The sequence below is a fragment of the Pagrus major genome, chromosome 19 (assembly GCF_040436345.1).
Source record: "Pagrus major chromosome 19, Pma_NU_1.0".
NCBI lineage: Eukaryota > Metazoa > Chordata > Actinopteri > Spariformes > Sparidae > Pagrus > Pagrus major.
In genome coordinates, this window is record NC_133233.1 from 7,075,003 (window position 1) to 7,097,607 (window position 22,605).

Genomic DNA, 22,605 nt, shown 5'->3' on the forward strand with positions numbered 1-22,605 from the left:
AGGCTGTCATGTGCCTTTTACTGAGGAGTGGCTTCCATCTGGCCACTCTGCCATACAGGCCTGATTTGTGGAGTGCTGCAGAGATGGTTGTCCTTCTGTAAGGTTCTCCTCTCTCCACAGAGAGATGCTGGAGCTCTGTCAGAGTGACCACTGGGTTCTTGGTCACCGCTCTTACTAAGGCCCTTCTCCCCCGATTACTCAGTTTGGCCGGGCGGCCAACTCTAGGAAGAGTCCTGGTGGTTCCAAACTTCTTCCATTTACGGATGATGGAGGCCACTGTGCTCATTGGGACCTTCAATGCTGTAGAAATTTTTCTGTACCCTTCCCCAGATCTGTGCCTCGATACAATCCTGTCTCGGAGGTCTACAGACAATTCCTTGGACTTCATGGCTTGGTTTGTGCTCTGACATGCACTGTCAACTGTGGGACCTTATATACACAGGTATGTGCCTCTCCAAATCATGTCCAATCAACTGAATTTACCACAGGTGGACTCCAATCAAGTTGTAGAAACATCTCAAGGATGATCAGTGGAAACAGGATGCACCTGAGCTCAATTTTGAGTGTCATGGCAAAGGCTGTGAATACTTATGTACATGGTATATTTTCGTTCTTTATTTTTAATAAAGTTGCCAAAATTTCAAACAAACTTCTTTCACGCTGTCATTACGGGATATTGTGTGTAGAATGTTGTGGAAAAAAATGAATTTAATCCATTTTGGAATAAGGCTATAACATAACAAAATGTGGAAAAAGTGAAGCGCTGTGAATACTTTCCGGATGCACTGTAGATCCAGATGAGATGTTCAGCAACTTAAGGGTGCCACCAAAATAGGTAAGACGGCTACTACACAGATGTGTAAAGATGACAGAACACACATACACACAAGAGGAAAGAATACCACTCATACAGGGAAAAAGATAAGAGATGGACCAAGAATCTTCAGAAGACTAAAAGAAAAAGGAGAGAGAGCCATAAATACACTGTGACAATTATGAAGCAGCTGTTGGTGTTCAGGGTAATGAAGGAAGAGCAGGGACTGTTATGTGGTGCATTGTATAATGTTAGCTTTTGAGATACGAGCTCACACAGTATACTATTTTATATGATAATTACATTTTAAAAATGATAACATTGGATTACAACAGATAAATGTTTAAAATATAACAGTAAAATTAGAGATTAAGATACAGAAATCCTTGAACTGATCATCAATATTACAGTCATACTAGCCTACACATGGGTTGAAATATTTCCTCAACACATTTCAGTAGTTTTGAAAGCATCACTAGCATAATGTTTGTCCTAGGCAGAACTAATAAATATATTCACCAAGTGCAGCCTCTTTATTTGCCTGCATAAAACATCTTTACTTTGCATCCTGGTTGGATGCTCTCTGAATAAGGAGCAGGAGGCTGTTAAGACTACAGGTTACTAATGGTGAGTAAAAAAATACATTTCTAATTCAGTCCTGTTGTATAATAGAACTTCCCTCATCTTCTGCAGCTCGTTAATCAATGGATCAAGACTGTACAAATCTCTAAGCATCTCACTGGACCTGGATTGCCTTGGGGTGTATGGCTATTCATGTAAGGGAGTCCAAGGTAGACTGTTGAAACATCTAGTCTGAATTTCTAAGTCACAAGGCGACAACACTGAGCACAACCCATTTAATTACCCCAGAGGACGAATCCCCTTCTCATTTCTTTAAATACACTGTATGAATTTATTCTCCCATTCACAAGCGAGATAGCCCACATTCCAACTGACAGTTAGGAAGTGAGTGAATATGGTCGCTGAGTTGACACATTGCTCCAATGATACATCCATGCGTAGCTGTAATCCTGCTAGTTAGGATGTCACTAAAACAGCCCAGTCACCAGGAAAAAATGTTGGCAGTTTACATTTCTGCATACCACTCATAAATGTACCATATTCACATTTTTACAAAAATGTCATACCACGTTCCCATTAATGTTTATGACCTGATTTTTATATCAGAAGATGGAGGGAATGGTGTTGGAGTAACAGGCCGGAAGACTGCCAAGCCAGTGACAGCAGTTCAGTACTGTGTTTCAACATTTGGAAATTTGAAACCACAGGATATATGTAAGGAGACCTCAGGCTTTGTGGGAACAACCAGATATTTGTGACAAGAATCAGGACATCTCCAGCTGTGCTTGTGTCAACAGAAACAGGTATTTTAATCCAAAACATGATCTTTTCCTCACCTTAACCAAGTGGTTTTGTCACCATAAAACAAAAAATGTAACTGAAAGAAATCTTAAGTTGCAACATAAAAAAAATGAAAGGTTGTAACATATCAGTGGTTTGCAGATATGTGTATTGCCAACATATATTCTGGCAATTGGGTTGCACCAAGCTTCCAGAGCCATTCTGTCAATTCAAGACTCAACATAAGGGATTCATAGAGAATTACTTGGACCTGACGACAACCTGTACTATTAGAATGAACTGATATTTTCAATGCTGGTGTGACCAGACCTTTTCTCTTATGTTTGTCTCGCTCTGCTAATAATGCTTTACATGACCAGCATCACACTTGAGGCCTCTCATCTGTTGAAGATATCCTCAACAATATTACAACTTGGGAATTACTCAGAGGAGAAACTGGTTTTGTGTTCAAGTGGATGGAACTAAATGAATATTAGCATGCCTTTATGCCTGATGACTCTAGCAGGAGTCTACAGATGTAGCTTATGGGATGCGGAGTGGCAGACATTCCATATTTTCTCCAGGGTAAATCATCTTGACAACCACAATGTGAGACAAACGCGACGTGAAAAAAACAAACTGGCTGATGCTCTGAACGTATGGGACAAGTAGGTGGAGCACTTGCCATGACTGTACAACAGTGACACAAATTAACGTGGATGAATGTCTGTTTCCTTTCACAGCAATTCATGTTTTCCTAAAACATGACGTCACGATGGGGCCTAATTGCCAAGGACTCATATTTCTCATCTTAACTGTGCACATTTAGTATTGTTACCGTCAGTTTCTCCAAATGTTTTAAATAATAATCTGATCTACAGGTGTGTATGCCAGTATTTGAGAATTTTACATCATATTGGAGTATGACGTACGTTTAGCACACATCAATCTATTACCAAGTATATTCTTTTGCTCACATAAGTGTAACCTATCACATTGTCTGCAGTAGGCCTTGCCAATCATGTTGAGTTACTGTTTCTTGAAAAAGGTTTTGACAAAATGTAATGGGTAACACTATAATAACCTTCAGTAATAAATGGTACATTTAGTTAACAACAATACAATGTTTTATAAACAATTTCTAAGAAACGCTTTACTGTAAAGTTGCAACTGATGCTGTTAACACTTTGTTAATGGTTAGAGAAGACTAATGAAATTGCATTTGATGTTTATAAAGTCAGAAGGTACAACGTTAATTCATTTGTCATTTTACATAACTGCTTGCAAAACAAATTTTGTTTAGCTCATTGTGCTACATAGGAGAAAAACAATACATAACAAAAATGAACTATTTGTGGAGTGAACTGGAGTGTCTGTTCTGTATCTGTTGTCAGATGGCAGCAGGGTGAAAAGACTGTGGCTGGGTGGGTGTTGTCTTTTAGTATCTTTGGGCTCTCACTCTCACTTCACTGATGTCACTGATGCTTTGTAGATGGATCCCAATAATGTTCTGAGTGGTTTTAATCACCCACTGTAGAGCCTTCCTGTCCTGGGCCACGATGAACCATGCCAGTTTGTGATGTTTCCAGACAAGATTGCTGCTCCATACAAAGTTGACAAGAATTTGGCTCTAAAATGTAATAGTATTTTAGTGACAGTAAAGCCTTTTCTGGGCTTTTATACCAGGATGTGATGACCATTTTCTCTGTGATGCTGATTCCCAGGAACCTAAAACTGTTCACCTGCTCCACCTCAGCTCCACTGATGTAGACAGGGGTGTGTGTCTTTGCCTCCTTTTTCTAAAATCAATAATCTAGATTGTTCTCTGTGCACCACTCTGCAAGATGGTTGATTGTCACAAGAAACATTCAAGAAGTCTAGTTCAATAATGAATTTATTGAACAGAAACTAAAAATGTGACCAAATCTGCTGGCTCACAAATAAACATACAAGAAATTATGATTATAGAAAGTTGTGTGAATCAAATGTTCTTTGTAGCATAACAGCTGATAACAGCTGGTGACTTTTCTGGGTCCATTTTAATAGGGCTTGTTTGGTGCACCCATTAGACTCAGCCACAATCTCTACAATGGGAATATCTAAGGAGCTCAGCATTGATCTGAAAGAGCCCATCATTGATTTGAACAAGTCAGGAAAGTCACTTGGAGCCATTTCAAAGCAGTTACAGGTCCCATCAACTGTACAAACAGCTGTTTGTCAGTATAGAGTGCATGGCACAGTTGTGTCACTGCTACGATCAGCAAACCCAAACTGTCACCTGCTGCTGAGAGGAAACTGGTCAGGATGGTCAAGAGTCAACCAAAAACCACCAAAAGACAAGTCTGCAATGAATTAGAAGCTGCTGGAAGACAGGTGTCAGAGTGCACAGTCAAGTGTGTTTTACATCAACATGAGCTGAGAGGCTGCCGTGTTGAAAGAAGCCCTTTCTCCAGACGCAGCACCTTAAAGCTCAACTGAAGTCTGCTGCTGATCACATGGACAAAGAAAAAACCTTCTGGAGGAAAACTCTGTGGTCACATGAAACGAAAACTGAGTTGTTTGGCCACAATGAGCAGTAATATGTTTGGAGGAGAGAAGGTGAGGCTGTTAACCCCAAGAACACCATACCTACTATCAAGCATGGTGCTGGTAGTGTTATGCTGGATTTTTGTCACATCCTCTGTGGTTACTGACAGCAGCTGGTCATCTGTAGGCAGAGTAGACTGTACAGCCGAGTCTTTGTTGAGGAAATTAAGGCAGGAATAAAATGTGCAGCGTGGCTTCACAGATGATGCTATTTGACGATATGGCATAGTTTTATAAAGCATTTGATTTATCGTTCACAGTGATATAACTTAAATAACTATATTTAACTAACTATATAATTACCATTTATTAATGATGTTATTATAAACCATTACATTATTGACCTCACCTCTGTTTTTCTCATTGAGTTGAGCGCCCACCACAAAATTAGATTTGCTCCTTGCTGAGCCAATGGTGACCAATGAAAAGCGTACTCACTGTGATAGCTTTATGTAACAGAGGGGATAGATAACTAACAGCTGCTAGCCCACATATACACAATAAAAAAATGCTCGAAACATTCAAGCCTGGAAAAAATGACCATAATGAAGCCAATGCCTGTGACTTTCTGTTATTTTGCAAGTTATCTGGCTTCGTTACGCCTACTGTCAGCCATCCAGGATGTTCTCACAGAGTTGTAAGCTTTGTGTCTCGGCTTCTTTTTGACTCCTCTTCTCCAAGTCCATTAGTTCCCTATAATTGTACATCCCATCATACATGATTACTTATGTAACGCCAGTTTATGAATTCATTATGAAACTACTGAAAATGGATCTCCCCCAGTCGTACACTTCTCCACTCCTATAGTTTTTGAGCTCTAACCCACTAATATTATCTGCCCTGTCTTTTCTCAGCCTCATTATGTTGGAATCCAACCTTTTTGTGACATACTTTTCCTTTTTTCATTATCATGTTACATTATATATATATATATAGTGCATAAAAAGTGATGCAAATAAATGGAACCATTATTCTAATATCTGTTTTAGTCAGCTTTCCACCAATGTTTCCATACAGTACACTCACCTGTCACAAGCCAGAATGACATCCATTCAAACAAGCCCTGCAGGGGCATGTGCCTCTGTGTGTGTGTGTGTGTGTGTGTGTGTGTGTGTGTGTGTGTGTGTCCATGCTGTGTGTGGCATTTGGTGTCTCAGCTTATCTGGCTGTGGAGAGAGCTATGAGAGCTCGCTGTGTAATTGAAATGTCATGCGTACAGGAGAGGAGTTTGACTGAACGGGAGCCTTTAGCCATGCCCCAACGAGCCCACGACAGATGAGCAACAGCTTCCCCAATGAGAAGTGGCATTCCCCAAACCCATTCCTCCTTCTCCGTCCTCCTCCTCCCTCGTCCGTCACCCCATTCCTGCTCCTCCACTCTCCTGCTCTCTGTGATTCCTCCCTGCCTATCTGCAGTCTAACAGTGATTAACGATAGCGCCTGGTAGTTGCTGAAATATTAAAATAAATGGTCGGTTGAATCGGGGTCTGAAGGAATGCCAGTGCATTTATCATTTTTATCTGAGGCTAAACTATTGTGTTATTGATGGTGGCAGTGAGCTTGCCATTCAACTGTAGTAATGCAGGTGGCAAGGAAAGTCCCAGAATTTGATTGCTGCCAACAGGGAGACAACACAGTATTATTCATTTTCACATAATCCACAGTGATTAATAGGACCCCCTGCACCCCCCCACTGACAATTTTTGTCATCACAGGGCCCTCCACAAAGAATAAAACAATCACATCTCAGCTGGTTAACAATCCATTTGCCAGAAAATGGATCATTTTCAAATTAGACTAGTCAATTGCAGTATTATATGATGTTTGAAAATATAGTAACACTACAATAAAGGGCATGATATTTTGAGTAGTTAGTAGAAAATAAATGAGGAACAAATGAAGAGCTAAGTAAGGGACAATGCCTGACGATGTGTCCATTATCAGTCTATTCATTCCTGATTATTGATGCCTCGCAGGACATCATCCAGTTTATGCTATCGTCACTTAAGACCAGTAATTTATATTTTCCTGCATTCTGTGATCAAAATATAAAGATTTTAGGGTCTGATTAATACGTGGAACAATGCCTACAATCCCATTGGGTTTTTATGCAATGGAAGCGTTCACAACATTCACGAGTGAATAGGACATACCTTAAATACGACTGAGCAGGCAAAGATTTTCTAGTCCACTCCACTCCACTCATAAAGTCTTTGGGCTCAAGCAAGGAAGTTACCGTTACGCTAGCAAGTCAATAACATTGACAAACAGTAAACATGATTTTGATGGTATGTTTAACAACAACACTATCCAGCCAGCCGTCCCTTAAATCAATATCAAGATTTTAATAAACAAATAATAGCCCATGTGCAGTGTCGGCAGCTGTCTGCAGTAGGGAAGTAGGACCATGTTCAGAGGAATGGTGTAAGTGACTTCCAGCAGCCTTGCAGGCTGGACACACTGGATGTGTGTGCAGTGCTGCATGGCGTTACTTCTCGCTTTTTATTTTGGTGTCCATGTTAACAGGTTAGACCGTTCACACTGGATGCTTGAGACGCGCTTCTCATGCACGTGTCAAGCGAGGCTGCTGCGTCGTGTCATCTAGAGATTCGGAGGTGACACGCACGCGGTTCTCACAAAAAAGCGACCTGAAAACATCTCTCTTTCCCCCTCCGGCTTTCTCACTCTTTCAGCGGGGTAGAGGAAAATCACGTCATCATATTTATTGATAATTGTCAAAGGCAAACTCCATGTAGACAGATATAGCAGGCAGGAGCCGTGCTGCAGCAGCAATGCAGCTGCCACGCAGCATACAGGCATCCAGTGTGACCAGCCTGTTAATGTTACAGGCGCCTTCCTGTGGTGATCAGAGGATTATCTGATGGACTGCAATCAGTGTTGTGAGTAAGGCATTGTCCACACGTACACGTTTTATTGGAATTAGTTTTTTTTTTTCAGAAATAATCTCTGTCCATACTAACACACCTGAAAAAACATATCACGTGGCCATTCACATACATTGGAAATGCGCATGCCACTGTAAACAAAGCAGATTGTATACTCTGGTCGGCTGCATAGCTAAAGAAAGTACTATGAGCAAGGCAAGTAAACATTACTGCTCTTCACAGAATCTTCCTGGACAGGGGTGGCTGGCCAACAGAGGTGCGCCGCCCTCATTCAGCCACAAAAGAGAGAATAATTCATTTCATTAAGCAATAAGCAATAATAGTGTTCTATTCTGGGTGAATACAGAGTGGTTTATTCAAAGATATTCTAAAAGGGTGATGCAGCACCGGAGTTTGAGGTCCACAGATAAAACTAGATTTAGAAAGTTAAAATGATTAAAATGTCTAAAATGTCCTTAAAAACGTGGGCTAAAAAACTGGGTTTGAAAAAGTCCTGCTTCTGAATACCTGAGTCAAACCGGTTACAGCAGCAAGCCATGTGTGTAAGATGTCAATCTGGTTGAACCTGGTTCCATGGTCCTCGGATCATTTCCCGACCTAGAAAGACTATGTTGATTTAGTTTCATTTCATTCAGGAACACTCTCGTCATTGATTAAAACCATTTATTGCAACAAATGGCATACAGTTAGGCTTGGCGCTGAAGGCTCCGCTCCAAAAGCTCCCTGGATTTAACGAGCAGCATGCTAAGTCACTCCAGGGAGCGCAATGAATGCCCCCCGCGGGAGTATATCGAAGCACTAGATAAATTAGAAGCCATTTTAGACTCAGACTAAGCAGGTGGAGGCTGGGGTGGTGGTGGCAAGCTTGCCTGCAGCAGAATTGTGGGTGCAGCAGTGTTGAAGGAGAGATCAGTGTATGACAGCTTAGATTTAAATAGACCGCCTTATTCGAAAGAATGGATATGATTGGTCAGTGACTGATGCTGATCTGATCAGCTGGCTGTCAGCTGACTACAGCTGGGGCTTATGACTTCCGTGTCCTGCATGAATTTGCGCTATGCTTCATTAATCATATTGCAGAAACTAGCGTCCATGTTGTTTCTACAGGGTTCCAGTTATAACCAGTCAGCCGGACCTTGTTTATTGATCCAACCAAAAGAGGTGGTCTTGGTCCAGATCAAACTGAACCATGGTTTAGTTTGTTGCCAGTGTGAAACCATTATTTTGGAAGGTTCGGACTTTCAAACCTATTACAGGAAGTTACGTCAGGTTAATGTCAGAATGTCAGCCAAAAAAGGAAGGACAAACAACGCACCAAAACAGAATGAGCTGCGGGAGCACAAGGGAAGAAGAAGAGACCAAATGCGACTTCATAAACAGTCAACTGGAGAAAACTTCTGGGACTTTTCAACTGTTTTCTGAAAGGATGAAAGAGAGAGGATACGAGAGGACAGGAGAGCAATACCACCTGAAGATAAAGACACTGCGGAAGCAGTATACAAAGGTGCAAGATGCCATGAGAAAAATGTGTGCGCCAACTAATGAGAAGGACAGATGTCCTTTTTATGATGACCAGGATAGCATTCTGGGCACTCGCCCAACAACCTCACCCGTTAAAGTGCTTTAGTCTTCCCCAGCTTCAACTTCATATGCATCTACCGATGTGCCTGGTGCCACAGACAAGACAATTTGATCACTACTCAAACATAGCTATTTATTCCCCCCATGCCTCAAATTTCCTTTCAGTCCTTATTATTACAACTAAGTACAGCTTATCCCACCAAAAACACTAGAATGGCTAAAACTGCTATAAATTAGGGTAATGATAAAAGGTTGAACATAATGAATAAACTACGTACCATGATTACTTGCATTATTCTATTGTAGATTTGTGGCAGTAGTAATGTATTGGCTATTTTCAGTCATGCAGATATGTTTAATTCAACAAAAAATTAATTTCATTGTACAGGAAAAATGCAGCTACCAGCAGCGAAGAGGACATTTTAAAAGTTTTTTTGATTTGTAATTTCTTTCACTGAACAGCAGCTGGCACTTTAATTTGTATGCTCTATTTTAATTTCTAATGTTGTTTTTTTTACTTTTTGGTCTCACCTGCGATACAGTTTAGCTTTAACAAGTTATATTCTTGTATGGCCAAGTTTGTTAGTCAGGAGCTGAAAAACAAATACACAGTTATGCAAAGCGTATCTGTCACAAGAGCCATATTCTCCAATTTCTGTTGGGCTGTGTCATGCTCCTGACCCTGCCATATGTCTTTGCTAAAGTTTATTCTTTAAATGTTATTTAAAATTCAATGTTGTGATAAGTATATTTTATTGTTCTACAACAAATGCTGAACAAATGTTTGAACAGTGTGTTATCTCTCCCTTACAATCAAACTGTGCTGATGTTATTATTATGAGAGATAGATCACAACTATTTTTACAATAAACTTTGGTAAAATAATGATGAATTTATTGTAGATGGTTTCAAAACATACCAAGCAATACTGCAATGCAAAGGCTACAAATGCCAAAACAATGATATGGTTTCACCAAACATACCAACACAGGAATGCAACCTAAGAGTTGCAAGTGGTAAAGATGATAACACAGTAATCCAGGGCTGCATGTAACAAATATTAATGTTTAATTTTGCAGCTCTTCAGTTCAAAGCAATGCCCATAAAAATGAAGCACACAATGGATCCCTAATATGTGCTTCACCATCACCACCAATCTCACAGTCTGCAGGGTCTGGTCTTGCATCATGCACCTCATCTTCATTGCTGATGTACTCTTCATTGTGACTCACAAAAATTGTTGAGGACACAGCAGGCCAAGATGATATCACTGATTAAAGTGACATGACAGTCACATCATTTTAATAAGCACTGCCATCTTCCTTTCAAGTGTTCAAAAACCCTCTCCACAGTCATTCTGGCTTGATTCAAGCGGCTATTGAGCACTGATTGTTCCAGTGTTATCCCTCTGCTCTCCGGGTATGGCTTAATTACCCATGGTAGCAGTAGATACGCACCATCTCCTAGTATTACATGAAGTACATCCACATCTTGAATGAGTAGATGCCTTTGTAGTTATAGTAGTCAGCAGGGTTGTGGGGTGGTGCCAGGATGCAAATATAAGTGCCATCCACAGCTCCTGCACACTGTGGGAACCCCCATCTCTCATGGAATCCTCTGACTGATAATTCAAATTCTGCAGCTGAAGGTGTGTGTAGGTATTGTGGCTTTAGGGTGTCATTGACAGCAGCAACAGCTTGTTGGGTGAACACACAAGCACAAACCACACGAAAAAGGTGAGAGACAAGCCCTTTTCACACAGATACTCTGCATTATCGAAGGCCCGCCTTTTGCTCCAGTGTGTCATTTCATACAGGTTGTTTCACTGTAGTCTCGGGCAGGAGGGCTGACAGTTGCCTCTGCTGCTGCTCTGATACTACCTCCGGAGGCGCATCAGAGCCGCAGCGAAACTGTCCCTCTTCTCTGCATCTGTAACTTTCACACAGACGGTGAGGCGGAGTACTGGCGCGTGATTTCCATATTGAAAGGGCAGTGCGAATGGGGCTTTAGATTGGAGTTCAAGATTGGTGGCCAATCTCCACAGGCATACTGTCTCGCACAGCTCTATTGGCACTGCCTGGCGATATCTATCCTGTCAAGTGAGCCTTGGATGATGGAAGGTGGTTCTTCTCATTCTTAAGTTGATCAGACATTAATGATGCTGTCAATGTTCAGACACATCAGCTGTTTGGTCCCATTACATAGCACAGCCATTCTAAACTGGGTTACATTTTCATAATGTTAGGCCTGAAATCAAGCAGCAACCTGGACAGGCTAAGGTTTAATTGGTTCTTGTAGCGTTGAGTGACGGTTTATAAGAAGAGCAATATGTCATCTGCATAAAGACTAATTTTATGATGTGTGTTTGGTGTCAAAACTAGAAGCCCTGTCATAGTCAAGTTGATCCTGTCTTCATCTGTTTGTGTGTGTGATATCCTTTTGTGTTACCATCAGAAAACCAGTGTTTTGAATTATATGTTAGTTGTTCATATTACTTATACATATTGTCTTACATATTACTTGTGTGAATGTAACATAAAAAAGTCAGCCTATGACATGTATTGTGCCACTTATTTTGTTTGGCAGTTGAACAAAGAACAAAGGTTGGATGGGAGCCAAATGCAAAACCATTTAAACTATCTACTATGGTAAAATGCTACTTGATACTTCAGTGTACACCATACTGGTTTATAGGCAACACGGTTCTATAATCTTCACTACAGAGCAGACTTAAACACACCAAAAAATGAACAGCTGTGTCTCGACTGATTGCACACAAAAGGGCCATTTATAAGCAACTTAGCATCCACAGTCTGTTTCCAGTGGTGCAGCTCTGTAGAGATTGTAGCCAGCTGTTTTCAAGAGGAGGAGTATGAGCTGTTTGATGAGAGGATGACCTCAGAGCAGCAAGATAAAGCAGGCATATTGTTTTCCATTGTTGTCCACCTATCACGCAGATCTATTCTCAGGAGTTCACAGTAATAGAAAAATTTAGAGATGTTGAAAGTCTCATTTCAGACTGCATCAGCAAGTGTTCTTTTTACATAACACTTAAGGACTGTGGTGTCAAACAGAAGTTTATGTTATTACATTATCTTGGAGCTCTTTAGAGTATAATAAAATATGTTGTAATATCATGGAAGGTAATCTGTCTGTTCAAGTACAATCTCAAGTCACCCATAAGGTGCAAACTGCGATAAAACTTGGCAGCATTGAAGCTTATTTATCTCTCCAGTCACTTTATGAGCAGCCTATTACCAGACTTAGAATAGTATCCTACTTTTCTTATATACTCTTCTCCTCTGCCATCCAAGGCTCCTCAGTGTAACTTTACTATTACTATAGATACTCTTTCATACCACAGGGGGCCACGACACAGCCATATATGACACAGGCTGAATTTCAGCATCTGGGCAATAACTAACTTCATTATATAAATGAGTGTGTTTCTAAAAATCACTATATGAATTTTACTTGTTGTGTATGCTGAGTAATACATAACAGTCATTTGCTGTCAGCTGATAACTGCAAATACGGGAACTCAGCAGTGCTGTACTTCTTCTACCCAAACCAGGACTTTGGGATTAACACATTTTGCAAAATTTCTGAGTAAACAACTTGTGTTAGTGCGCACACTAAACAAAAAAAACAAAAAACACACTGCTGATTTTCTAATGCCATTGTAATAATCTGAAGCTTGCTTCAACATATGTGAGACCTTTACAGCCACCTAATCGACCTTCATGGAGTTAAATATTTTGCTCTATACTTTGCCACTGGATGGCAGAAGGGATTTTAACCAGGCACACATAGTGAGTCAACCTCAGTTGCATGTCTTTTGGACTGTGGGAGGAAGCCTAGTACCCAGAGAGAACCCACACAGGCACTAGGAGAACAGAGTGAGGCACTGCCCAAGCCAGGTCACAATCTCAGGACCTTCTTGCTGTGAGGCACCCTGCTGCCTGTGATGAACCGGCGACTTGTACAGGGTGTATCCCGCCGCTCGCCCAATGTCGGCGGGGATCAGCTCCAGCCCCCTGTGACCCTGCAGAGGATAAGCAGTTACAGACAATAGATGGATGGATGGACACTTAGTGAGGCTCCCACCTTACAGCTTCAATTTTACATATCTCTCTAACACCTCACTCAGGCTAAAATGCCAACTTTGCACACAAGATATCTAAGTAGAAGATTACCGTCACATTTGCTGGGCATATCCCTGCTCATTCCATAGTTGCCCTCAATACAAATTTGACTTTTTTAGCAGCATGACATTAACACAAACTGGTCTGCTCGGCTTGCTGCCACCACACATACAGAAAAATAGAAAACATCCTGCCACATCAGAACAAAGGTAAGCTAGCTGTGTGTTAATACAAGTCATTTCATAAGTCACTTTGTTTTCATGTGTAAATCATTTTTTTAGATAAAGCATGTTAAAATGTGTTCCGCAAAATACTTTTGTACATACTGTCCTATGACTTGGGAGCTAGAAAAACTGCTTGCACTTGTGTATGAAATCCAACCACTGACATGGTCATTATTGGGTAGATCAACTGTGGCTTGTCAGTTTGAGCTGTAGTTTGCAGTTTAAGTTTGTCAGCATTAACTTTAGTTTGGTGGCTTCAGTATTAATTGATAAATTAATTAATTGCCATCCTAATAAAAAAGCTATGAACCATGGATAAAACTGGAGTAATTACTGATAAAGTCGAAATAATTGGAGACAAAAGTAAGATTTACTCTCAGTTATAATGCAATCACTCTGCCTGCAGACAAAACCAGTAGAAGTGAGAGACCTAACAAAAAGCATGAATGGTTATCCTAAGCTCTCCTTCAAAGGGAGTCTGAGCAGCGTGTGGCCTCAATGTAAATGGAGGCTGTTATCAGTTTGCCTTTACTCTGTGACAAAAGGTTAAAGAAACCATCCCATTATTTTCTTTTCTCCATTTTAGACTTTCTAAAGCCTCATCTTCCATTTGCAAATTGGATGGGCACACAGTGAGATACAGTCTGAGGCCTCTCTTCTATTGATATATTCATTATGCATAATGCTGAAACAGGCAACATGCTATATGCTTTTTCACTATGGCCACAGAGAATATCTGTTTCTAATATTTGTTTTCAACCAGTTAACATTCCACCCACTGTACTCAAGCTATATATTGAACTGAAGGTAATCATGGCAAAAATACGGATGCTACATAACTAGCAGCATGAAACATACATAAGGAATTCACTGCCATATATAAGCTTTAACACTGCAGCTTATTATAAATTATCTTGTTCTCTTGTACCAACAACAGCTGTTGTTGCCAATTCACACAGGCTTCACCTAATACATAAACACAATCCATCTAATTTGACACTAATGGCACACAAAATAATTACACATAGGGGCACATTATCAAATCAGTCCACTAGTCACAATACAATAAACACATTTAGCAACATATCACAAACAGTTCTATTATATAAATTAACACACAGGTGATAAAGTCAGCATCAGCATCAGCACACTCACATTTAACATATAATGTACTGAACTTCAAATAAAGCTTAGCCATTACCCCTAAGCAATAGCAAAGGACACTGGGTTTTTATCCCATACATTAAAACACAAAATGAGAAAAATATCTTCTATCTATCAGCTAAAATAGACCACAGTGGTCTGTTTACAGATAACTGGGAATGCTGGCCTGGTACCCAGGATGAAAATGAACAATGGCCTTCTTTAATCCATCCTTTAATAGGGGGCAGAGGGTCCCATTGGTCCAGAGGAGGTCTGTTGTCGTTGGTGGAGAGAACAGTGTCGCTCGCCATCACAACTCTTCCCAGTGTTTCTCCTTAGTTGCTTCAGTCTAGATTCCAGTCTCCAGATGCAAGGCAAGTTTATTTTCATGGCACCTTTCAACAGTAAGTACTTGTACAAGTACATTCATGGGAAAGGCTCCACTACAGAAAATAGTAATATAAGTATATAAAAGGTATGAATAAGTAATATAGAAACAGCAGGAATGAGGTATACAGTATAAATAGGTAAATACATAGCAATAAGAGGTACAACATCAAAAATGTATATAATCTATAAAAAAGGGGGTGTAATAAGTTACATAAAACAGAATTGCATTAAGAAAAGAAACACATGGCTGAATAAAAAGACATAAATAAGAAATAAAATGAAATAGAAGCAATAGAATAAGGACAAATTATATGGTCAAATAAAAATTACAGTTTCAGTTCAGTACAATGCAAGATATTAATAAGCACTCCCAAGTTAATCAAATGCAGTAGCATACAGAAAAGCCTTATAAGCCCTGATTTAATGAACTGAGACCTGAGTCTACTTGAGTTACTAGTGTGGAGCAAAAATTGAATGATCTTTATGTGTTTGGTAAGGGGACTAGTTCCAGACAGGGCACCGACTCAGGTTAAACTAGGGTGAAAAAGTGGTATGGTAAAAATAGGTCATGTTTGATTATATCCCCTTGTGAGGAAACAGCATATAGCATGTACTTTTCTGTGACAGTGTCAATGTGCTGGTACACCAGGAGTACTCACTTCACACAAGAAATCTGCTATACCCTCTTTCACATAGACTGACAAACATACAGACAGACACACACACAAACACACACACACAGGTCAGCAGACCATTTGTGAAGGCTTGACTGGTAACACAAGTGCAAGTAGATGCAGCTGGCACATTTTTGCCAACGTAGGCTACTATGACTATAATATAATATAATACCTGCCTTAGATGTTACCACTTTGTACCCTAACATCTGAAAGTGTGGAGAATGGAAGGTCTCGTTGTGCCACCTATTACAGTGCCAGTAGTCCCAGATGATCTAAGAGGCCTGGGTCGTTCGGAGCAGCTGATCAGTAATATATTTTGACCCTAAACCATTCAGGGTTTATAAACCAACAGTAGCTGGTCTCAGTGATGTCTAGCAGCAGTGTCCTGAATCAGCTGCAGCTGTCTCATTTACTTCCCTGTGTCTTGGTTTTCAGTACTTCCTGTCTTTGTTTTCTGCGTCACCTGTGTATTTACTCGGTGTGTTTGGCTCTATCAGTTGTCAGATCATCTGTGTTTGCTGCTTGTGGTCCTCACTTGTATTCTGCCCGTGTTCTTCATGTCATCCCAGTTGTACTTGGTTTAGTTTTGTGCTATGGATTTTCCTCAGCTGGTTTTTTGTTTTCTGCCTTTTGTTCACTGGATTAAGCTTTATGTTGTCAAGCTCATGTTTTGTTTCCACAACCTGCTGTGTCTTGTCTTGCATTCAGGTCCTCTGGAACTGAAATTTTGTGCTGCCAACTTTGAGTGAATAGCAGGGGATTGAGGAAACATCCCTTTTTAAGTCTTTCCACAAGTCCATTCTCTCATATGGTTAGAATAGCTGCTCCATCCGTGGCAATGCTGATGAGATTTTTATTCCAAAAATCATCATCAATCCCAAAATACTCTCTATCAGCACTTCAACCATGAATGCACATTCGTGTATGGTACCTTAATCCAAAGAGATGCACCTGGGGAAATCAAGTCATTTGATATTCAACACTAATGCCTTCATGTCTTTGGCTATATGTGTCATGATGACAACACAGGAATGGTCTCATTAGATTTATGAGGCTACTCATTTTTGTACAAGTCTTTCCCTTGCAACGGTTGAAGCTGTTCTAACTGAGCTGATTATTTCTTGCATCAAACAATAGCACTCATTCCTACAGTCTTGTTTTGGAGCATTTCTTTTCTTTGTATTTCTTCTATTTCAGTTGTTTTCTTATAAGCAATGCTGTCATGATGCTTTTGAACACCGCTCCTCACTGTCCCATTCACCCATTCCTCTGCCAGATGCACACCTTTCACTTTGTCAGCAAACAACAAAGCAGTCGCTGCTTTGTATACAAGGCATCCAACAAAGCCATCCTGAATGAAAATCCATGTTTTTCTCCTTCCTAACTCTCTGCTGAGCATGTGTCCAGTGATGGTGGTAGTTGTAGCGACTGCTGCCCCAGCTGTATCTCACACCTGCTCTTCAGGTCCCAAGCTGCAGTTTTCAAATGAGGCCACAACTTCAGCTTCAACAGTTCCAGCAGTGGGAAATACGGTTAATTTACATTAGATGTACCGCTTTTGTTACTGTGGGTTGTTACTAGACACAGCAGATTGCTTGCCCTACAAGCAGCGTTATTGATGGCCTTTGTACAAAAGGAGATGGACAGGAGTTCCACTTCAATTATTGGGGGAGCTGGAGTCTCTTTTGGAGGAGCAAAGTCCCTCAAATTTTCAAATCAAACAGTAGTTAAATCTAAGATTGGTAAGTTTTTCCAGAAGCCTTTTTTAAATATTTGTAGAAAATTGAATCAGCAATCAATTAATCAAATGCTCTGGCCGATGCAGGCCTCTAAAAAGCCCTTCAGTCTTCATCATTCTGCCCGTATGGAAAGATGTGACTAATGTTAGCAAAAAGCACACACTTAATGTCTTAATAAAGGAGTAAATGTTGCACTGGTAGTCTTTTCAGTCTGAGGCACATTCATGATGACTATTTTTTTCTTGTGTGTACATGATTGTGGCATTTAACAGTCACGCCCCATGGGACCTAATTTATTGATGCTGTTTGAATTGTGTCATGAATCACACATATCATGTTTGTTAATTTAAAAGATAATGTTCAAGTCAATAAAGTCTCAGTTTGTCATCAAACTAATGAAATATCAGACTGTGAAAATAGGTCATTATAACGACTACACAGCCAACAGTGTTGTTAGTGACATCGTCTCGTAACTGAAACATTGTAGAGCTGCTCCTGTATATTAGCAGCTCACAGAACTGACCAACTCTCCTTTCACATAACTGCAGTTGTCAATATGAGCAGATTTATTGTGATTTTCATCTTTTTTACTACCTTTTCTGAGCCCAGTTGGCGGACATGTTGGTGTTGGTGATGTGTGTTGAGTGAGACGATGTAGTTCACTGAGCGCTTTGACACAAAACTACACGAGATTTGACTTTAATTACAACAAACTGAGACTTTATTGACTTGGAAAATGATCTTCTAAACTGACAAACATTATATGTCTGATTTCACAATTCAAACACAAGTACAAGTACAAATACAAGTTTGCTGTTTTCTTCAATCTTTCCAACCACAGTTTTACTGGTAAAAATGGACATATAATTATATATATATACGATTTAAGTACTGATTCTCTTTTATCTATTTTACAAGTATGACTTAACTTAATACTAGAAAACATGTCAGCATCAATACAACAACACCACCATTACAACAGAATGAGCTAATATTTTCACACAAATTCGCCAATACGTCTCTTTTGTCCTCAGGTGGCCATCTGACAGAATCGTACATGCATGTTGAATCATTACACATGGTTTAACTTTTCATGGAGAATGTATTAATGAGCGATTCAAGCTATTCACAGATATCATTAAGTTGTTGAACATGACAGCAGCAAATCTGTAATCAGAGGTGAGGTGCAAACCTGTCAAACAGCTAAACACTGCTGATTATCTCACACTTTTATAAAATCAAGGCAGTTGTCAAGGTTGATGACAGAGTTTTATAACAGTGGGGAGTGTTCACTGAGGCCTTGCCAGCGCACTGAAGGCAGCTGTGGTTCAAACATATACTCAGTGGAAATGAAAGCAATTCAGTGACAATCCAGCTCATCAGATTTGACAGCTATTTGGACAGATGTGTTTCTGATCTTAGTCATGTTTGTCTCTTAGTAATATTCTACATCCAGTCCTGCTGTCATAGCATGTGATGGATGGACAGGTAAGACGCTGCAAAATTGAATGTCAACCAAGATGAGGCCATTATGGTGGTGTCATCAACAAGGCTGATCCATTCCTCTGGGAATTGTTATCTTACAATCCCAACAATGAATACAAATTCAACCAATTCTCACTATCTCTTACAGTTTGTTAGAAATCACTTTGGTTACTTGTTTAGCCACTCAACAGCTAAAACCATTCCTCCCTTTTTCACATGCAAATTCAGTCCAAGCTTTCCTATCTGATTGTTTTTGGGGGTTTTTTGTGTGCATGCAATGGGTAATTTAATCAGGAACATTCTCTTATGCTACTATTTGATTGAAACATGGATATAGGAGTATTTTTTTGTTTATATATTTTTGGAGATGGTTAAGAGATGGGTGAATATTTGAGCATTGCACTTAAAATAATACATGATAAAATCACTGTTCACACTTTCAGGATATGCGGATGCTTGTGTGGAGAATATCTCCCTTTCTTAGCTCAGGAACGAGGGGCTAAGATATTGGCCTTCAGTTTTGCAGTTGAGCGAGTCAGCAGCAGCTCGGCTTGTTGCAGGACTAACCATCCATAATCATATGAGTCATGCTATTTATGCTTCTGTAATATGATATAACGCAGCTTAATGAAGCAGGTCAAAATATATATGAACACAGTCAAAACAATTGAGCTACTGACTTCAGTTTTAAAGGTGCACTATGTAACAAGGCCTCTGCACATGGGACGCCTGCTCTACCAACTGAGCTAATGGGCGCCCTGGATAAGTTGACTTTTAACAATTTTCCTCTCATTAGACACTGATTTACTTGAAAAGTGGTGAATTTCGCTTAAGGGCAGTAACACATACTGACATGAGGTGGTCACCAAACCCAACTAACCTTCTTTAAACAACAACTGACACAGGACAACTTTCTTTGGTTTGAAGGGGCCTTTTTTTTTGTTTTTTCATATCTATGTAAGTGTGATGAAATTGTGTTGTTTTGCTATTTACAGGAAAACTAAAGTTGGAGTTACTAAATTCACTTGAGTTTATGGTTATTGCACTCAGAACTTAGCTCCTTACCAAGTTGTGGATTACAATCATTTCAGATGATCAGATTTCAGTTTCAGTTTTAACTTCCCTCCAATGAACAAAGGTAGTTGTGTTTACATGTACATGTACATTTACATGAGCCACACAGGAATGATGTTGGCCAAAACTGAGTAGTAATTGTAGTAGTAACAAGTAGTAATTGTTTATAATCAATCAAAAAAAAAATCAATCTGTTGCAAACCCTGTTTGAAATTTACATTTAAAGTTATATGCACAAATCTATACGAAACAAAAGCAAACATTCTTCTAATTCAAGCTGTGTGTGGTTGTGTATCAGTGACAGAAAAGTAGATAACCAGCAAGTATACACACACACATACTGTGCATGTTGATCATCCAAGACAAAAATGTCCTTGCCAGTGTTGAAACCAATCTCATGCCCTTGATGCTTGCCAACTTTACCAGCCACAGCATCAAAAGAATCCAAATCACAACCGCTTTGATGAGCCAAAGTCGAATAGAAGTCAAAGCTCAAACTTCCCACAATGGGACTGGATGTGTTTCTCAGGAACTTTTCTTCTCAGGGAGCACTTTTTTAGGCTTCATCAGAAAACAAATAAACCATTTCTAATTTAATGTCAGAAACTTAATGAATTTGATAGCACTGCACAGCTTGGTAGGAAGTATTAGGGTAGTTGATGATTAAAGAGGTGTGTTCAAACTCCCATCCAGGTAACTATTAATGTGAATGTCAGGAATGCTCTGAAGAATGACTATGACAGCCTTTCAGCATGTGCTGAAACAAAAAGACATCTGTATGCCAATGTGACAGCACACTCTCATGGTTGTAGTATTCATGACAAAAGCAAGTCCACAGAGGTTGGAGGTCGGGTGGATGGATGGGTCAAAAAAACATCCAATTTTAACACGGGAGACATGTTAAATTTCCAACTGACAGACCACGATATTTCCGCAACCTTAGCCACATAGTGATAGCTGCAACCATGATAACAAAGATCCCTGACCTTAACAAAAATAAAGCCTGAATCGTGCTGTTTCTTAAACCTAAGTTGTGTCTGTGCCTAAACCTAACCAAACCATAACCATAGCATTGTCACATAACACTAGTAACAGTTTACTAATTTCTGAACTGATAGGGGCATCAGTTTGGAAAACATTTTAACACATCCTCACACCTGAAAGACTTAAGTTGGGTTGAACAGTGACTCCCAAAACAACAGTTTGGTAAGGGCAAGGAAAGTTCTTGGTCACGTTTAGAAAAAGAACATGGTTTGGGTTTAAACCCAGTCCTGTGTTTGTTTGACCCAACTATACACCTTGTCGTTCTTTGTACTACTTCACCTGACTTCTTCCTTTGCTACTGTATTTAATACTACGGCCACAATGTATCTTTCTTGTCTAACAAGAAACATAAATAGATCTATAGGCGGTAATAAGCTGCTTTCACAGTTGACCTGTATGGTCATTTTCCTGATGAGGAGCTGGCTTGTAGTTCCACAGTATATGAACTAATGATGTATTTTGACATTTAATTTCATAATTTAAGGTTGCGATCATTTTATAAAACTGTGATGCAGACAATGGTAAATATATGCTGACACAATGCAGGCTTAGCTGTAATGTATGCAACTGTTTAGTGTCTGATGTATTGTCAGTGTTTTCAGGTGAGTGTTCCTGTTCTTCTGTGTGGCTCTGCATAGCGACTTTAATCTCAGAGGGGATCCGAAACAATTTTAAACCACATGAAAATCATTTTTGATCTTAGGTATGCACATCATTCCCTTGATGTTTTCAACAAAGCGCCTTCAAAGCATTGTCAGTGGCAGCCTCATGATCTCCCAGGACACAGTAATCTCCTGTGAGATGCAATCAGCCTGAAGACGCACTCGGCTCCATCAGAAGGACCAGTCAGTAATCAGAGCCCTGAAGCATCTATGTGACAATTAACATTGAGATTACACTTCAGCCTTATATACAAGCTACTTCTAATCCCTCTAGAGCCGCCGGCAGCCCTCTGTGTTCATTTCATATTATTTTTCATCGCATAAACAAACTTGAAGTGACAAAAGACATTAGTCTTCCGGCACCCTCACGCACTTGTTGTGAGGAGCAGCTCAGATGGGAAAAGTGAGACTGCTGACTTATTTCCCGATAAGCAAAGACAGGCTGAGCACACCAACAGCTCCTTGGCTTTAAGTGTGTATTGGGACACTGGGACACTTTCATTACAGATATTGGATTCAAAATGAAACAGTGACTATTAGGTTGAAGTGCTTATTTTCAGATTTAAGGGTACTTGAGGGAACTCAAATTCATAACAGGCTAACAGTGTGGACTGGTGCAGACTGGTGGACCAAACCTTCTTAGTATCTTTGTACGAACAATCTCATTTACAAATATTTTCATTTCTTTCAATTAGTTGTATAAATGAAGGTGTGTGTAATGATAAGTTGTAACATTTGTTCCTACCAACAGTATATATCAGAACCTAGGTGTAG